General features: G+C 34.6%; 1 non-coding gene across 1 annotated transcript; it reads left to right on the top strand.

The window, feature by feature from the left end:
* The first annotated feature begins 10,350 nt into the window (after positions 1-10,350).
* LOC128250147 (U6 spliceosomal RNA) lies at positions 10,351-10,457 on the top strand. The gene has a single exon (XR_008266269.1). It is a non-coding gene; the product is annotated as a U6 spliceosomal RNA (small nuclear RNA).
* Positions 10,458-20,858: the final 10,401 nt, after the last annotated feature.

Genomic DNA, 20,858 nt, shown 5'->3' with positions numbered 1-20,858 from the left:
TTAGCTGACGTTACAGAATATGTCTTGAACTCCTTCCATGTTGCTAAAGCTAAACTGATTAGCCAAACGTAGATTCGAGCAAATGTGTTGGCAGATGAACTACACGTGACTCAAACAAAACTGAAGGATTTAAATGTGCAGATTTTATTCATTATTACCCTCATAAATTTAACTTAGTCTTGTGTAGAAGAGTTGAGAAAGATAATGAGTTAAAACATTTTTGTCGCATTTACGCGGCTTTAAAAATTTACATATTTGAGTACAAAGTGAGAAAATATCTTTAGAGATTTTAATATCAGTATTTCATCACTATGCGACGACGCAAGTTGGTGCTATAGACTCAGAACTGTGCCAGCCATAAAAATATTGCATGAAAACTTGAAAAAGGCATTTCAATAAAAAGCAGGATGGAGAGACACTCATTGAGACCGATAATCTATTGGTAAAATTGAATGCCTTCACTTTCATGTTATTCATAAATGTTTTAATACCATACTGTTGCAAGCTGAGAGAGACTATTTGATATTCTACAGAGTAAGCAGCTCGACTTAAAAATATGCGCAGGATAAAATAAATGATTTTATTCAATACTTTGAAAAACCATTGTAATGATGTACACCGTGAAAGCACTTTCGACTTTGATGACTTGGATCTTTCTCCCACAAAAAAAGAACGAGAGAAAAGCAAATTAACCATAATTTAAATCCTCTTTCTATCAGTGAAGGAGTGATTTGCTCATATTGTGGATTTTTTAATATTTTGGACTACTTGAAGGCTGTGAGCTAGCAGAATCGTAAGCACGCCGGGAAAAAAGCTTAGCAGCATTTCATTTGTCTTTACTTTCCTAATTCAAATACCTTTCGGGGTCTATACAATAAGTACCAGTTGAATATTGGGTTGATATAGTCGACTTGTCCCCTTCGCCAAAGTTGCTGGTCTTGTGCCAAAATTTGGAATCAATATTTTGCACTATACGATGCAATACATTGTCTATGCAACATATAGACGATCTGCTACATAAATATCCTAATATGTTTAATTAAAAATTCATGGTAAATGAGGCCAGGTATATTTATAATGTCAGTCACTTCAAAAAGTGAAAGTCAAGCAAGACCATTTTAGAATTACTCTGTAAAATGAGTTTCTTGCTTGAGAAATTATCTGAAACTGTTACACCAACTCAACCTATGTTGACCATACTTGCAACATAGGTTGGAAATGTATGTAGCTTTCGAGCCTCGGACAGTATTCGATAATTTTAAAGTTTCACAATGGCTCAAGAGCGGTTGGTTTTACTTGCTCGCATTTCCACTGAAAAGTACATTTTCCCATTTTGCATGACTCAAACGACTTACCCCAAAAGATATTCCACGAATTTACTCTTAAAATTAAGGTTTGTGGAATTTATGACTTGAGTATTTTTTTACTTATAAAAATGTATTTTATTTTTCTTATAAAAAGAGTAATTCTGAGAGACAGAAAGGGAGAAAGTGAAAGATAAAAGGAGAAAAAGATAAGGTATATATAACATTGGCGAAGCGAATCAATTAAGATGAAAAATAAAGTCTGTGTGCTGTGTGTGATAACAATTGACAAAGAACGGAGAAAAGTCAGTCAGGAAAATACCTCACTACTCCTCATCAGCCGTGTTATGTTAGACTCATTGCAATTTCGACAGATAAAATATGGAACAATTCATCCTACGATGAAACAAATACAATGTCGCATGACTTAATATAGAATGGTGTTTCTCGCCTTAGGAAGAAACAAAAATTTTCTATGTCTGTGACACAGCACGTATATATAAAAATTATTTTCCGGGCAAGCGTTTGGTAGAGCTCGCAATAGAGGTGTGTGCGTGTATGTGTGTGTTTCGCAATGTATGTAAGTGAAAGATATAAACATATAAACAAGTGAAACGAAATTAGGATGCGTTAGAAACGAAGTCCGCCGTGATATATGGAATCTAGTTACATACGTATTCATGTCACTCTCGCTGATCTAAATGAAAGAAACAAGTGATTGGGCTGTTGGAAATTTGTAACTATCGAAAGTATTGTACACAAATTGCGATATAAAATACAAACGTACCGTGGCAGATCTTGTGAGAGATTTAAGTCATAAGTCTTAAACTATGACGGGGTTAGAAATTTGAATTTTAAATTTAACAGTAACGAAGAATATCTATAGAATATACATTTTTTACTCATTACAAAAATCCTGAATTTTATTGCTCTGTCATTTGTAGCGTATACCCTTATGGAATTAGAAAGTAAAAATTATGGGTGACAATGAAATAAACAAGACATAAAAGTGTGTATGTGTTTAAGAGAGGGAGGGGAAGGGAGACAGACAGACAGACAGACAGACAGACCGACCGACAGTCAGAGAGAGTGAGAGAGAGAGAAAGGAAGACGGAAACAGAGAATGGGAGTGAGTGTGAGAGTAAGAGGCAGATGGAGATAGAGAATGAGATGGAGTGAAAAAAGATATCGGGATAAAACTAAAAAGAATCGAATGGACGAGATGGTATACATCTTGACGCATGAACTTGTCTTCGAATGGAAGTTATCTTAAAAAAATCTTTTTAGTATTCTTTTGACACGAAGAGAGCTGGGGAAAAAAAAAATAAGGGTGAGAAAATGAAAGATAGAAAGAGTGAATGAAAGAAGAAAGAGGTAGGGCAACAAACGGGTTCAGTTTGTGATATTGACACGTAGATGAATGGGAAAAAGTCTCGGTGAGAAACAAAGCGAAGAAACGGTGACATATGACACAGAGACAAACAGGTCGATGGAAGAGTCCCAAGAGACAGAGAAGTATATATATATATATATATATATATATATATATATATATATATATATATATATATATATACAGCATATGTGTATAAATATATAATTATATATATATATGTGTATATATATATATAAATACATGTATATATGTATATATAATGTATATATATGTATATACATATATATGTATATATGTATTTATATATATGTATGTATATATATATATGTACATCTATGTATATATATATATATATATATATATATATATGTATACACACACATATTCATCTCTAATTGCACGTACATATAAATATATATATGTACATAAATATATAAAACATATATCGATATAAATATGTATAGACACGCATGTACCCAAGAAAACACACACATACACACAAACATATACTATGCGTGTATACACACACACACGTATATATACACAAACACACAGACACATACACGCAGGAAAAGACACACACACTAAAGACTCAACCTTCCACATAAAGAACAATAGTTAATCTATTGTTAATATATTTAATGTAGCGAGCATCAAAAATTTAATTAGAAATACTTTCTAATTAGATTTTTCATACTCACAAACTTAACTATTGTTTTTCATATGCATGGCGCCTCTGAGTAATTAACCTCTGTGATCGATTTTTTTTAATATGCTAATTTTTTCTTTTTACACGAACTCATGCGCAAATTGTATATCTACTTAATAATTCGATCATCAATACCTCGGTAATTACTTACTGAAATGATTAAAGCAGTCTTAGTAATCGAGCTAATGTCTTATCTTCAGCGCATAAATATTTCTAATTAGATTTTTGAAGCTTACCCTATCAAATGTTAAATATAACTTAAATATGCCTACATCACACCCACCCACATCCACAGCCACACGCACAGAAATCTATATATGTTTATATATGTATGTATATATATATATATATATATATATATATATATATATATATATATATATATATATATATATATATATATATACAAATATTTATATATATACGCATGAATATATATGTATATATACGTATGTATATGAATATATATATATATATATATATATATATACATATATATATATATATATATATATATATATATATATATATATATATATATATATATATATATATATATATTTTAAAGTAACGTTGACCACTAACGTGGACAATTAGTGTGCTAGAAATAGATCACATCTTGTGTCTATTAAGACCTAAATTGTTCTCAACATGAAATATAGCAGCATACCAAAACGTGAGCGGGCAAGACATTTAAAATCACCTAAAAAAGCATTCTTAAACAAGTACCGGTTTCGGATTTAACAAATCTTACCGATTGTCCATTCTTCTTCAGCCTGATTTGTAATGTAACCGCAATAATCAGAATCGTATACAGAGTTGCCCACCGCCATGGGTGCGCGTGTATATGGTTCTGCTAATTACAGCTTAATGGTAAAATTCAAAAGTCTTCGTTTTGGCGCGCTAATTCCAGGAATATATCTGCAGAAAATATTTACTGCGTCGTATATATTCAGTATGAGAAAATGGGTAATGGGTAAAATATTATTATAAAATCTGGTAATTAATCATATATTAATTAATATCGATTAATTATCAGGAGGCCAGCACATCTAAAGAATCAAAGAGATTATATATATATATATGTATACGTACACACAAACACAAACACACATATATAGGTACGTATATATATATATATATATATATATATATATATATATATATACGATAGATGTAGGACTGGTTGTGTAGTAAGAAGTTTACTTGTCAACCACATCGTTCCAGGCTCAGTTCCACTGCGTCGCCCCCTAGCCAAGCATCTTCTACTATGACCTCGAGCTGACTAAAGCCTTGTGAGATGGAAACTGAGTAAAGCCCGTCGTACATATGTACTTGTGTGTGTGTGTGTGTGTGTGTGTGTGTGTGTGTGTGTGTGTGTGTGTGTGTGTGTGTGTGTGTGTTGTGTGTGTGTGTGTCTGTGTGTGCATGTTTGTGCTGTGTTTGTCACCCAGCAACGCTTGGCGACCGGTATGTTTACATTCATATAAATTAGCGGTTCGGCAAAATTCCCCAACAGAAGTACCAGGCTTTCAAAAAATAGGTACTGGAGTCGATTCCTTTCACCAAAAATTCTTTTAGACTGTATCTCAGCATAGCCAAAGCCTAAAGATAAAACATATATATATATGCATGCAACCATAGTCTAAAGGTCTCTTCTCATATATATATATATATATATATATATATATAGCAAGAAGAAAATGGAGGGAATTCAGAGGTAGTATCCATCAGCTCTTAAACATTATATTATGTCTATTTATTTATTTTAAAGACTTCAGATAATGTGTAAATACATGTGTAAAGTACAAGTAATTTCTAGAAATTACTCGTACTTTACACATGTATTTAAATATTATCTGAAGTGTTTAAAATAAATAGATATAATATAATGTTTAACAGCTGATGAATATTACCTCTGGATTACCTCCATTTTCTTCTCGCCATATAAATTAAGGGTAAAACCACTTATTACCTTAGCCTAATTATTATACTCAATAGTGTAATTGCCACGCAATAACCAATACTTGTGTATTAATTAGGCATTCTACCAGCTGTATATTGGATAGATACTATCCCTTAGTTGGTTGGATTCACAACCCTAACTCTCTTTGAATTATATATATATATATATATATATATGGATTGGTACTGAAAATTTCTTGGCTTAAAGGAAATTCGCAAAGGCCTGGTTGGAGGCCCAAGCTTCTGAGGTCCTTTACAGAGCTTAGAAGTACCGTTGCAATAACTGTCCAAATCTGAGAGGGGAATATGTTCAAGAAAATCATAACTAACTGATCCTCGTGTATTTTCTTTTACTCAACACCATTGATTTTTCTGCACCCCTCGTGTATATATATATATATATATAATTATAATGAAGAATACTGAGAAAAGTACCAGCATGCTAGAAATAGAAAGCAAAACGACCCTAAACTACCTACGTCACTCATATGCACTTGTGGAAGCGAGGAAATGAGTAAAACCAGAAGACTAGCGTGCCTTTTGTGAATAAAAATCACAAGTAATAAACAGATGATCCCATATCGATAGATTTCAGGCCCTGCAATAAAGGTTTAGTGAGATTTACCGCAAATAAGTATATATATGTCAATATATTCACATATATGTACTTTTCCCAGTACTCTTCATTATAGTTATATATTTATATATAATTATAGACTTATATTAATTTTTACCTTTACGGTTATAATGAATGCTCGCCACTGATATTATTATTATTATTATTATTATTATTATTTTATCCTTGAAATAAGTATATATATATATATATATATATATATATATACACTCTTTTACTCCCTTTTTTTCTTTTTGTCATTTGACTGCGGCCATATATATATACATATATGCGACAGGCTTCTTTCAGTTTCCGTCTACCAAATCCACTCACAAGGCTTTTATCGGTCCGAAGCTACAGTAGAAGACACTTGCCCAAGGTGCCACGCAGTGGGATTGAACCCAGAACCATGTGGTTGGTAAGCAAGCTACTTACCAGACAGCCACTCCTGCGCCTATATATATATATATATATATATATATATATATATATATATATATATATATATATATATATATATATATATATATATATATATATATATGATGATAGATCACTAACCACTACACAGATTTTTTCTCTCCTTGTTTCTATCTGTGTTCCTTTCTGTGGAAGAGCATAGGCTCGAAACGTTAAACACTTTTTCAATTCCCGAGCGTTATACTAATACATCTGTTTGTTTTCTACACCACCTGTCTTCGACTTTTGTTTTCTTGTGAATTCTCCCTATATATATATATATATATATATATATATATATATATATATATATATATATATATATATATATATATACAAGAAATGGATAAATATTATAGGGTCGCCTCTAGGAATAGAATTTCGTACTCGCTGTAAAAAAGTATGCTCGTGTTAACCATTACGTACTACGCAGCATGAACTGGCTACGTTAAAAGTGTTATCCTCATGAGATAAGAATCTTCGTACTGGCAATGTGTCACAAGGAACTTATTCACACAGCATAATGGTTTGGTATTATATATAATTTGTATATAAAAAAGGCGTCGACTTTTAGGAGTATGCCTTAATGTTCATATTAGTCTTCACTATTCAGAATACCATAGGACAATCAAAAAATTGTACTTTGAAGGGAGAGCTTTAGGCTTAATTGTTCAGTGTAGAAATCACATGTGCTACACGTGTTGCAGTAGAATGATTTCCAGTTAGAAAGAACTGAAGAACTGGAAATCTGGAGGGAGAGACAGAGAGAGGGAAAGAGGGAGGGAGAGAGAGAGAGAGAGAGAGAGAATAACATCAAAGGCAGCTTATCTTCAGGCACAGCTTGGCAAACTTTGAAAGAGATTGTGTCATTTTCGATTTCAAACACCGGCGATTCTAAATACAGCTTCCAAAAGTAGGAATGCTGCTTCATCCATCGTCTTGCAGCAATGAAGAGATGAAATGTAAGCAAGAGAGTCAAGCTGTAGGAGACAACGGGGAGGGCAAGAAAGAAACTAAAATGAAAATATAAGGAATCACATCCATTCCCACCCAAGATGAAGTGAGCAAAGATGTCACATTGAAGTTCAGAGCTCATCATACAAAAAGAAAAAAATAACAAAATAAAAAAACGTAGGACTTGTGAAAGACATAACGGATATATACGGCTATTTAAGGACAAATTCGATACAGTTTAGCAAGGAAATTGGGTCCAGTTATGTGGATTGTACGAAAGAGAAAATATTAATAAAAACATCCGAACAAGTTTCCGAACAGCTTTACGTAAATCATCACCAGAATATAAAGGTTTCCTTGGCCACTTTAACTCCAAAATAGTTCAACTGCATCATTGAGAGATACGTAAATTGTGAAATAAGAAAAAGACATGATAGAAGGAGAGGATAATAGTTGGAAGAAGATCTGGTGTGATGTATGTATGTGCGGTGTGTGCCGTGTGATGTATGTATGTGCAGTATGTGTGGGTATATGTATGTATATATATGTATATATATATATATATATATATATATATATATATATATATATATATATATATATATATATATATATATATATATATATATATATATATATATATATATATATATATATATATATATATATATATATATATATATATATATATATATATATATATATATATATATATGTGCATGTGTGTGTGTGGTGTGCGTGTGTGTGTGTGTGTATGAGGATTTATGTTAATAAAGAAAGTTTTTGTTGTTATGTATTCTGGCAGAATTATTAGCCTGGGAGAAAATGACATGAGATATTTCTTCCTATTCTTGATAATCTGGTTTCAAATCCTAACCTAAGTCAACATTGTCTTTTATCCTTTCGAGGTGGATGAAATAAAGTAGCAGTCAAGTGTTGGGGTTGATGATGATGACTGATCCCCGCCTCTCAAAATTACCGGTCTAGTGCCTTAATCAATAATAATAAGTAGTATTCACATTAATGCGGCGAGCTGAAATAACTATTGTAGTTTGATATGATGTTTCCTACCACAAACATTTCTGGTTTTGTGCTTTTGTTGAAAATCAAAGAAGAACCTTTAAAGCGTCAGAAAAATGCCTTACGGTATTTGTTCCGGGTTTCTACCTTCTGAGTTCAAACCCTGCGAAGGTCAACTTTGCTTTTCAAACTTCCGAGGTTGATAAAGTGAAATACCAGTCAAGCACTAGGGTAGATATAATCGACTAATCCCTCCAAATAAACTTTTAGGTTTTTGCCTACAATTATGATGCATAATCTAAATAAGGCGGGGAACAGGTGGAATCGTTTGCACACCGGACAACATAAATGGAGATATTTCTTTCGGCTTTACGCTTTAAGTTCATATTTTACCGAGGTCGACTTTGCTCTTCATCCTTTCGGTGTCAATAAAATACGAGTAAGCTCCATTTGAACACTAGAGTCAATGTAATCGACGATCCCTCGTACCCAAAATTTCAGATTTTGTGTCTATAGGATTAGCATTATCTAGGATTAACATTATCTTGATAAACATGTTTGGATTTAATCTGAAATCTTAAGGGACAACATGAGATAATTTCAAGCCATCACTTCGGGAGGGTTTGAAATTGATTTTCTCATTTCTCTGTAATCTGAACTCAAAGTTACATGGGTTAATTTGAATTGTATTTAACCTGAAATTGCTGAGTAGTGGGAATTGAAATCAGAAGGGAAACATGCATAACAAAATATTGTTCACCGTTTAGTTCTGTTCTCTAGAATCTCTGCTATATGAATCTCACTTTTTACTTACTATTACCATAATACAAAACATGAACACCGAAAAATGTGACGTTAAGGCTGATGGTACAAAGGGAGCATTTACATGATTTGCTCGACCTGCTACCAAGAAATAACAAGCAAAATCTCCCTAAAAAAAAAAAAAAAAAAAAAAAACAGAAATCCGCTTGTCATGAAACACAACAATACAAAAAAAAGAATGGGATAATGCCTTTGATAATGTTGTCCTACATACATTATGCCTGAATAAAAGACGGAATGGCCACAGCTGGAACGCCTTTGATCATAGGTCCGTTCGATCAGAGCTGACCTAAGGCTAATCAACAACAAGTTTTTCAGAAGGAACAATATTAATGCCCCGCCTCTTTCTCTGAAACGTGTACAGAAACATACACACATAAACGCGTGTACATTCGCACAAATACATAAATATAAATAATATAAAACAAATACAAAGAATGGATAAAATAAAATGAATAAATACATAAGTTAGTAAATAAATAAATGTCATAGTGTTGGTAGTGTTGGCAGATAGATATTTTGTTGTTGAAAAATAGTTTGAGGAAAGAAAAGAGAGGAGAAACACTTCTTTCGAACAAATGCGATGCACACAAAAGCCATTTTTCTTTTTCTGTGTTGGTGTCAATAAATGTTGAGATTGCATGGTTGGTAGACACAAGTGATCGATCTTTTTTTTTGTTTCTTTGTCCTTCCCATAAGACTAACCTTTGACCTGTGACCTGCTCCCTCAATAGCCTCGAGACAGACAAGCATGACAACCAAAACCAACATGCATTTAGTTTTTTTTTTTAATATTTTTGCATTTGATTACTTTTACTTTTATTTATTGTTTTCATTCATTTTTTTTCATTTTCACTCAGTTTTTTTTCTTAAATTTTTTTTTGACGAATCCTTTAATACATCCAATCATCCATCCATTCATTCTGTCAACCAACCAACTAACCATCCAACCAACCAACCAGCCAACCAGCCAACAAACCGCCAGCCGACCGATCGACTCACTGACCCACCGATCCACCGACCAACCGGCCCAACGTCACCAAACAATCTAATAAAACAGCTTTACTAAGACTATTTCTATAATGCAGCGTCATGAGTCACATTATTGTCTATTTCGGCGGTAAATATAATAAAATTGCAACCATTCAGAGAAGATTAGATTGGTTTTTGCTCATCATTGACTTTAACATTCGTGAAGCGTTCCACATTATATACGGTGGTGGATTAGCAGAATCGATAAAATATGGAATAAGATGCATTCCTCCATTCAATTAATTTTACGTCATGATTTCAAGTCCCACTAAAGTCGACTTTGCCTTTCATACATCAGGGAGGGAAGGGGGATCAAATGAGGTCAATTTTTTTTTTACTTAAGTTGTTATATATAATTGACTATCGCCTTATCCCAAATTGTGTATCTTTGTACCAAATTTAGAAACTAGTCACCGAGGTCGATTTTGCATTTCGGGGTCGATAAAATAAGTACCAGTTGAGCAGTGGGGTCCATGAAGTCAACTTACCCCTTCCTCGAAGTGCTGGCCTTAGGCCAAAATTTGAAACCAGTATTAGAAACTCGCAGTGTTAGTGGAAAATGCACGAGTATTTTGAAAACTGTAACTCTATAAAAACCATGAAATGTATAATCTCTTTTGAAATTGTATTTTTCCTGCAACTTTTGATTTTTGAGACAGTGTAAAATCTCATATGTGAAGTATTGAAGGTGCAGTCTTACAAAAGAACATCTTTGAAAGCTATATTATTTATTATACACTTATCACTTCTTTGTCCTTGAAAGCTATTATCTTTTTTTTTTTCACCTTACGTCGACAAGTAAACCATCTTAATTATTGAAGACATAATCTATCTATGACAATAATCTGCTATTGTATTGCTACACTGGTAAAGTGTAAGCTATTCTTAAGACCTTGTGTTCTATCCTTATTTTCTTGTCCGAAAAATGTTTATCTGGTTGGACTTAAACCCACGATCCCATTGAGCACCGTATAGTCACTGCGCCAATGACCCGAGGAATATAATAAATAAATAAAATCTGTAATTTAGCCACCGGCATAACTTTATGATAAAAAGTTCACTTCGTAACCATATCTTTCTGGGTTCGATCCCAATGTGTTACCATATGCTCAAGTGTCTCTTATTATAACCACAAGCTGGTTAATACCTTGCGTGAAATTTAGTAGGCACAAACTGCATGGAAGCCCGCTATATGTATGTATGTATGTATGTATATATGTATGTATGTATGTGTTTATTTTTATGCTGCTCATAAAGACAGTGATTTGGCAAATGCACAATGATTAGATAGGAACCAAACTTTAAAATGAGTACTTGGGTCGATAAACTCGACTAAACCATTGAAAGCAATGCCCCAGTATGGCTGCAATGCAATGACCAGTAAAAGATTACATAAATAAAACAGTATCAGTGAAATTTCTTTATGAGTAAATATAAATAATATATATGTCATGTCTCTAATAGATTGTCTTCGATTTCTTTCTGTAGTTGGTGAGTTTCAGACATAAACGGAAACATAATAATAATGGTTTCAAATTTTGGCACAAAGCCAGCAATTTTAGGAAAGTGAGTATATTGATTACATCGATCCCAGCGTTCAACTATTACTTAGCAGAAATTGAACTCGGAATGCAAAGACGAAATGCCGCCAAGCATATTTCCCGGTGTGCTAACGATTGTTCTGGCTGACCACTTTCTGAAAGCAGAATAATAATGATAATAATAAAGAAATAAGCAGACAACTAATTGCACCAAGGGGAATGCATTGAGTGATTGTTAATTTTAAAAAAAAATTCGCTTTTCCCCACTTCTCACTACTACCACGTTCCCTCCAGGAAACACGTTTCTCTACCTCACTCTCTTTCCCCCCCTCTCTCCCCCTCTCTCTCCCCCTCTCTCCCCCTCTCTCCCCCTCTCTCTCCCCCTCTCTCCCCCTCTCCCCCTCTCTCCCCCTCTCCCCTCTCCCCCTCTCCCCCTCTCTCCCCCTCTCCCCCTCTCTCCCCATCTATGGCTCAAACTGAAAATGTTTCAAGGGTTATCAGATAGATAGAAAAGAATACCAATCTTTTCTCTTTACTTCTACTTGTTTCAATCATCGGAATGCAGCCATGCCCCGGCATGGCAGCAGTCCAATGATAGAAACAAGTAAAAGTAAAGCTAAAAAAAATATGTTCCTCATGCTTATGTAATGTCCGTCGCTCCTTTATGTTTTTAGTGTGCGTGCGTGTGTGTGCGTGTGTGTGTGTGCAAAAAGATCAAATTTGTTTGCCAATATAACAAGCACAAGCACCACTGTTTCGTTTGAATTAAATTTAGCAGAAATTACTTGGACAAATTTTCAATATGTATCGATGCATATCCTGCACAATAGTGTTGCATTGAAAAGCATTTCCCCAGCTCGTGAATGAGCGCTACGTTCTAGAATTTTCTTCTCCTTTATTTGTTTCAGTCATTAGAAGTCTTAGTCGAATGCATCGACCCCAGTATTTATTTTTTAAGCCTGGTACTTATTCTATCGGTCCCTTATGCTGAACCGCTAAGTTATGAGGACGTAAACACATCAGCACAGGTTGTCATACGATGTGGAGGAGGGTGGAGAACATTGGTACAAAGACACACACACGATACACGCGCGTACACACACACACACACACACATGCGACGGGCTTCTTTCATTTTCCATTTACCAAATTCACTCACAATGATTTGGTCGGCACTTGCCCAATGTACCACACAATGGAACTGAATCTGGACCCATGTGATTGGGAAGCAAGCTCCTTACCTCACAGTCGCGCCTTCGCCTATAATATTGCATTGCAAAACATTTCTAGATCTGTGGTAAGCTCTCAAGAAGCCATATCAGAGACATACTGTTGATTCGAAATTTCAAAGTGATGTCATTTAATTCCCTTCCTTGTACTTTTCTCTCAGCATAACGCCAGCAAGACGACTGTGCATCATGAATATTTTGATGAGATCCTGACAAAATTTAACTTTAGTAAGGAATATAGAATGCTTGGAGTTTAGTTCTACAACAGCAGCATCTGTGTGCAGTTGATCTTTAGTTTTCTGTATTATGTGACACTGAGTTCAGAAAAGGTGGAGACGGAAGTGGGATACAGTGAATTTTACCGTTGAATTTCAACGGAAAGGCTCGATTATCAGATATGTTATAGAATAGAACCAAGCAGAAATAGTATTACAATCGCTACCAGACAATCCCTTTTGAATTTCTTTTGCGCGCTACTAATAGCTTCTTTATATTTCGGTTAATAATTGTGAAGTTAGTCGGAAGGATAAAAAAAAATCAGACTTTTTTTTTTTAATAAATTCAAAAGTCACCAAAGTTCGATGCCTCCTCGTTCTCACTTTCAATGTTCACAATTCAGACTAAAGCAAAATAAATTGCTCACAGATTAAATTTGTCATGGACACCATCCGCATATTCATTAGACAGTTAGGTAATTGTCCATGAACAAGAAATATTTATTACTTAATATTACTTGTTTCTTTCCTTCTGCATATATGAATATAATTTAGTTGTTTAATGGGCTAATCACTAAACATGTTTTCACCTATATTACTGTCTGGAGCAAATTGACATTACTAGAAGCTGTGAATCGAAATTGGGTCGCGGATAAGATATGTAGTAAACTTACATCATTGCTACAGCGTTTGCTATTCGATTTAGAATTAATTCGTCAGAGATTGACAAAGAACAATGCTCCAGGGTTTGTGGGTTGTGAGTTTAGATCTTGTGAAGAATGTGGAACAGCATACCAGGAAGTATTGTTTTTAGTCAGCAGTTTAAGTGGGCAAGGTGAAGCACATTTTATGTCAGGTGTAGGTAGCAGAGAACCTGTGACGCTCCGACTAGTTAGGTGGCTTAAAGTACAATGTTTGGAGGTCAAAGTTTGTGATACAGTAGAAAACGTTGAGGTGTCATCCAACTAACTGGAGAGTGATGACACAGTGACTGCTATGTAAGATTTGACTTCTTTGGGGCTGCGGTGGAGAGATCCAGAATGTTTGAAGGGTTAGTGTGTTTAGAGTATCTGTGAATGTTAGTCTGTATGTTTGGTGGTTTAAATATCAGGTTTAGTACAGCAATGAAGATCTAGATGACATGTAATATATATATATATAATAAAGCAGCGTACACTTCCGTCTTTACTCACACTGTGGTTGAGCATATGTCTTTTTTTATAAAATAAGTATCAGTTTGGAGGGCACAGATAATAATTTCGTATGTTTAGATACAGGGAATAATTTAAAACGGTACAAGAAACAATGCGTACCAGAGTTTGCTCCTATCCTCACTAAACTTTCTAATCGCTTTCCCCCTTCCCTTCCCCCTCTCTCTGCCTTTATCTGTCTTTGTACCTGTCTGTGTGTCTGTGTGTCTGTGTGTCTGTGTGTCTGTCTGTCTGTCTATCTATCTATCTATCTATCTATCTATCTATCTATCTATCTATCTATCTATCTATCTCGATATATATTCCGTTCTTTGGAAACAGTGTAAATAGTTTAGTCACCACCGATTACTAACTTTTTCTTTACAAAAATCATTTAAGATCCACAATGAATTTCTGCCCCAACGTCTGGAGCGGTGCTGTTACTTCACTATTAGATATTCTAGACTGTGTTCAATAGAATACAACACTGTTGATTGGCATGAGATTGTTCGCAAAACCCCTCCAACCGCTGACCCAGGGACTTGCTAGCATTATTCCCCGATTGTTTTATCGCCATTATATTGGCTGCTTCTCCTCAGTGGTAGGTAGTCTCATGTTAACAATCACTCAGACATTCCTGATTCACACGTCCCTTCTTTCAGTACCCATATTTTGTCCAGCCTCTAGATCCTCATTAACAACCTTGTTTAATCCTTTCTTCCCTAGCCAAGTCGGCGGCTTTCAAGAATTCCCACTCTACGCATGTTTTATTGCCGCTGCAAAGTCGAATGAAATGCCGCTAAGCATTTTGCTTGGTGCACTAGCGGGTCTGCCAGCTCGCCGTAGGTAATAACTTGATCTGGAGAGGTCAATGTAGACTGCAATATGTGCTTTTGGATGTTTAAAACGTTCCAGCTTCGAGTTCCTAATGCCATCATTCTTTTCTCTACATTTTTTCGGTTTCACCTTGAATACTTTTACCCGGCGTGTGCTTCCTATACTAAACAAGATAGTATGTGAATTGAAGTGCATCAGAGGTCAATTACAGTGAATAAATAAATGACACAACAGATCTTGGCAAATGAAATTTTCTCAAATACTAGTCTCTCCAACGTCGCCGTTATATCATTTGTACCATATAGAAAATATTTCTATTAACAAAGTCCAAAGGTGGAATGAAGTTTACAAATCGTCCGAAGTAGGTTCCTGTACTACATGCCTGTTATAAAAAAAGCCATGCTCACATCTGATAACAACATTGCAACACCAGTTTTTTTTTCTACTTTCAATTGTTCATTCTTTATCCAACATTTACCGCGAAAGAAACCAAAGTACAAAACTAAAAGAAAAAAATTCATAGCATTTGCATAGCACCTGGGAAAATTTCTCCAAGAAATACCAGTCATACTACCAACACCCGGATACATTTAACCAACAACAACGTCCCTACACTTGTGGGGTATGATGTGATACTAATACGGTAGACATGAACTTGGACAATAATGGTCAAAGTCAAAGCTATCCGAATTATGTAAGTACAATGAAGATTTGACATTAACTACCACTAGTCTTGTTCATAGCTTATCAGTTACCACACTAACACTATGTCTATACACTATCACTGCCACATTAAGTACTATATGTTACGATATTAGCTACCACTATATCTGTCTACAGACAATAGTTACCACACTAACTACCACTATGACTGTCTATAGACAGTCTATAAATAGATATGAAATACTTTTCATCGTAAGTCTTCTCAAAGTGGTTATATAATAAAACGACACAATTGCCAAGTGTGGTGACTATAGCCGAGAGACAAAAATTGCAATAGTTAACGTGTTGGCTAAAATCTGTAGATATAGCACTATTTATTGTAGTTTGTATAATGTCAGATATTGTGGTACTTAATATATAACCAATATTTGGTCGAATTTGTACGATTTGTATGTGAAAAGTCAAGAGAGATATATAAAGAAACGGTTCAAAGTTACTTTCTTACTTTCTCATGGACTTGTTAAACTTAAAACTGATTGCATACGCATCGCCAACCCCTCGGAAAAATATGATTTGAACGTGTGAGTTTCGTAGGCCATCCAATGCAAGCAAATTTCAATGTCCATCTTGCACTTCAGCGCTTTGGTAATCATGGGTAAGTGGGGAATTTTGATAGGGCGCAGTCCTTGGGAGGGAAAACGGAGATGTTTTGTGTGTAGTTTGGAGGATTGACGTAAGGAAGACGTAAGGGCATGAAGCTTACTAGTTCGGAGGAGCATCAGCCGTTTTAGTAGCGGTATAGATGTCAGGGTAATGTAACAGAGTCTGTCGGTAACTGGTTCTATTGTTTTCGTAATTGAAGTTTCGGCCGTCAGACAGATGTCCAAAGATTTGAATGATGTTTAAAATGCTTCTGTGTGAAGCAGCTGCTCCGACCCGAGTATTTGAGCAGGAATGAAATATGGGTTGCAAAATCAGGGCTGAAGTATTTTGTGATCCTGAACTGGAAATCAGATAACTGGTATAAAGTGTTGGCAATGTTGTAGAAGTGTGGTTGTCATGAAAGAGTTTTAGAGACTGAAACGTTTAGTATTTGTTTTCTTGTACTCCATCGATTCAACCACCTGCACTCTTATTATAAATCTATGTTTCTAAGTGAAATAAAATGACTATAACGATTGCTAGTTGTACACATTATACTTCATTTGCTCGCTAATACCCTGGACAGAAAAAAAAGGAAAAGAAAACCATGTATAAAACACAATCCAATTTCCACACTTCCTCAATAAATGTAAGGCGTTGTCGTGATGTAATAAATCAATACTTTACTTATTGTTACCATTTGGTCTGAAGAATCAATAAAACGATATTGAGTTGTATTTCGAAACCAAAACAGCGATACATTGATCTGTTTTCAATATAGTGTCCGTTCAGAATAGTGGGGGAGTTTGACCGAAATAATAGAACACGAGAGACTATATGCATTACAGTACTTGGCTTCGTCTCATTGAGTTCAAAGTTCAAATCCTGATAGAATCGACTTCGTCTTTCATCCCTCAAATGCTCAATAAAATAAGTAATAATCGATTGTACATATTTTTGACAACCCAAAACCATGTGTATAGTCTAAAGAAATCAATAGTGTGACAGAGAGTAAAGAGTGTTGTGGGCGATTGAAGCCTAGCGTCCGGTGTCAATTCCTAGTTATTACTTACCTCGTGTTATTAATTCAGTTCAAGATATATAGAACTCATAAAATGTAGTCGAGTGAACCCTTGTCAGAAATATTCTGCCAATACAATGTCAGTGAATGGCCACAATCATATGAGCGATAGTTTTGCAGTTCTAGGTTCAAATCTCATTCGGTTGACTTTACATCGCTCCGGATACGTATTAATTATTATTGTTTTTTAACACCAGGTCTGGTCTGGTCTGGTCGAATAAATCTATGTTTATTGTCTTTCTAGACATGACCACCCTGTCTTTGTAGATATTTTACCTCGAATTACATAAGCCATAATATGTTTTCGCCTTTTTAGGGATGTGCTTTGAAAGAAAAAAGGCTGCTTTTTCCAACAGGCCGAATGACCATGTCGACTTTCTCATTGGCTAGAATAAATATTAGTAAAGTACTACGATTAAGTAAGTCTGTTATGCTCATCCACAATAAAATGAGCTTTGTACCACTTTGTGAAGAGACTGATATTATGTCATATAGACAGTGCGGTATTTCAAAGTGAGCAGTACTAATAATGGGGGAAAATAGCGTTACACTTGCGATTTTTGATAATTTAAGAACGCAGCGAATTGTCAGGTTGGTCAGAGCGTTGGTACTTGAAGAAAGTTTTCCAGTTGCTTACGCTCCGAATTTTAATCTTGCTGCGGCTAGCTGTAAGATTCACTCGTACGGGGCAGGTCATTATAGTACTGGCCAATTTCCGGAATCGATTCTTGCCCTAATCACCCTCTCTTCCCAAATTGACTATTGACAATAAAATGCTGTTGGATAAAAAATACTCAAAGATATTGGCAAATCGGTTTTGTATTTCCCCACAGAATTTCATGACAATCATAGGCTATTTGTCAAAGACGTCACCAGGGTTGAGTTAGAGTTCTCTCATTATGTATGAACTGCAGTAAGATTCCTTGATCGATTGTTTCTCTTTTATATATTAATATTGGGTTTCAGAAAGAAATTAATATCAAAGTGGTACAATTTAAGCAAACTTTGATTCTCATCTGATGATTTCCTACTTTCATTGAATTAATATAGACTTCTAATGATTACATTTCAATAAATCGTGGACTTCATAAAGTGAAAATCATTTCTCTTAAATTATTACTGAGAGTAATTTAGAAATTACTGTGGTCTGCCTTCATTCATAAAGAGGCATATATTCGTGATTTCTTAAGTTAGCAGACGATAAGTCACACATTTGAAAACAGTTGTTAGAGTCGTCTAAATCTTCACCAGGACATAACTGGTGTTTATATTATTGATCGAAGAAGTAGGAAAGTAGAGAGGATTTCAACTGAGGACATAGAAACACACACACACACACACACACACACACACACACACACACACACACACACACACACACACACACACACACACACACACACACACACACACACATATATATATACTGCTAGAAATTGAGACCAACATTCTGTCGTTTACTACTTTTTAATTAATGGGGGGAAAAGAGGCATCAATAATAATTCTTTCTAGTGGAGAGGCATCAATTATAATGATCCGTTGTCGAAGTTAATGAACTTTCGAACGGGTTTCTAGTGAATTAAGTAAACTGAACGCCAATGGTCAGAGTAGGTGGTCAGTCTCCGATTAGCCAAAATTCGGTCAAACCTGTCTTCCTAGAACGGCAAGATATAACGGAAAAGGAAGCCCTAGATGTACAAAACAGAAAACAGCAACAAAACAAAATAAGATGACGATATGAGGAATACCTTTAATCATACGCCTGCTATCTCAGAAATAACTCGGAGTTAAACAATAACAAGAAACAAGTAAAATTGCAGAAGAAATCAACAGAAATTCGTTATCGGATGTTCTGTGATGTACAGTGTCGAAATATCTTCAAAGAGGAATCGAAATCGGGGCGCAGACTCAGCTCCCTGGAATCTTATTTTCTATTCTGTAACACATACAATAACAACAACCCTAAGTGAACGATAACAGTAGCCAGTAGTAGCAGCAGCAGCTGTAATAATAACAGGACCATCTATTTGAACAATTTACCCCAGTAAAATTAATACCATTATATATTTGTAATATCTTCAATGTGCACCTTACTGTTCTTACATACACCTACGGCAATATGTCCAGCCTTAGCAACTTCACTGCTACCTCCATCGTCAATGTAGTTTCTTCCACTACCACCACCAACGACAATAAATAGTTTCACCACTAATACCAACACCACCGACGACGAGAATAGTAATATCTACTTCTACATCTGCAGCACTTCCACTGAAACACAAAAGCAATGACCAGAAGATATTAATAATAAACATCTATATTCACACAAGGCTGACACAATGTCACAAGTAAATGAGAATCCTGTTTAATTTTCGCCGTTAGTAAATAACATCCCTTAACCTAGTTGAAGCTATCGTCTGGCTATCTTTTGTTTTCTAAATTAGCTCTCGAGAATTCCTAGACGATGCTTTATTAGACACGAGCTAACTTGTGTAACATTGTGTGAAATACATGTATCGTTTTAATTAACGATCGGACTGACAATAGAACATGGGCCGGATATAGTAACCTGCAGCGGAGCAAATCACCGTTAGTTTCTCACTATTAAACTTAGTTTTGGTTGAAGCCCTCAAACCAAACATGTTCACACGACATGGTAATTCATGTTGCTTGCAGGCGCCATTTTAATATAAAGTGTTCTGTTGTATACTTTGTTATCGCGATAGATATAAATACATTCATGAAATACGCAAAGGATTCATTCATTGTAGAGAATGAAAATGTACTTATAGTGAAAGGCTAGCTTCTCTTATTATCATATAAATTAATAAATCAATGTTTTCGTCAAAGAAAACCTGTAAATTGGTGCTTTCGAACGGAAATACGTTGTGTGATTCTGATAGTTCTATCTGACTTGAAATGATGACCCCCTTGTTATTTTTACAATCGTAAATTATGTACCCAGTGAATGACCCCTTGGAAAACTGTAACCGACGAGAGTATATATATATATATATATATATATATATATATATATATATATATATATATATATATATATATATATATATATATATATATATATATATATATATATATATATATATATATATATATATATATATATATATATATATATATATATATATATATATATATATATGTATATATATTTATATATAT

Source organism: Octopus bimaculoides, chromosome 1, assembly GCF_046866305.1.
Source record: "Octopus bimaculoides isolate indiv1 chromosome 1, ASM4686630v1, whole genome shotgun sequence".
Taxonomy (NCBI): Eukaryota; Metazoa; Mollusca; class Cephalopoda; order Octopoda; family Octopodidae; genus Octopus; species Octopus bimaculoides.
Note: the sequence above shows the minus strand (reverse complement) of the source record. Positions and strands in the feature narration are given on the sequence as shown.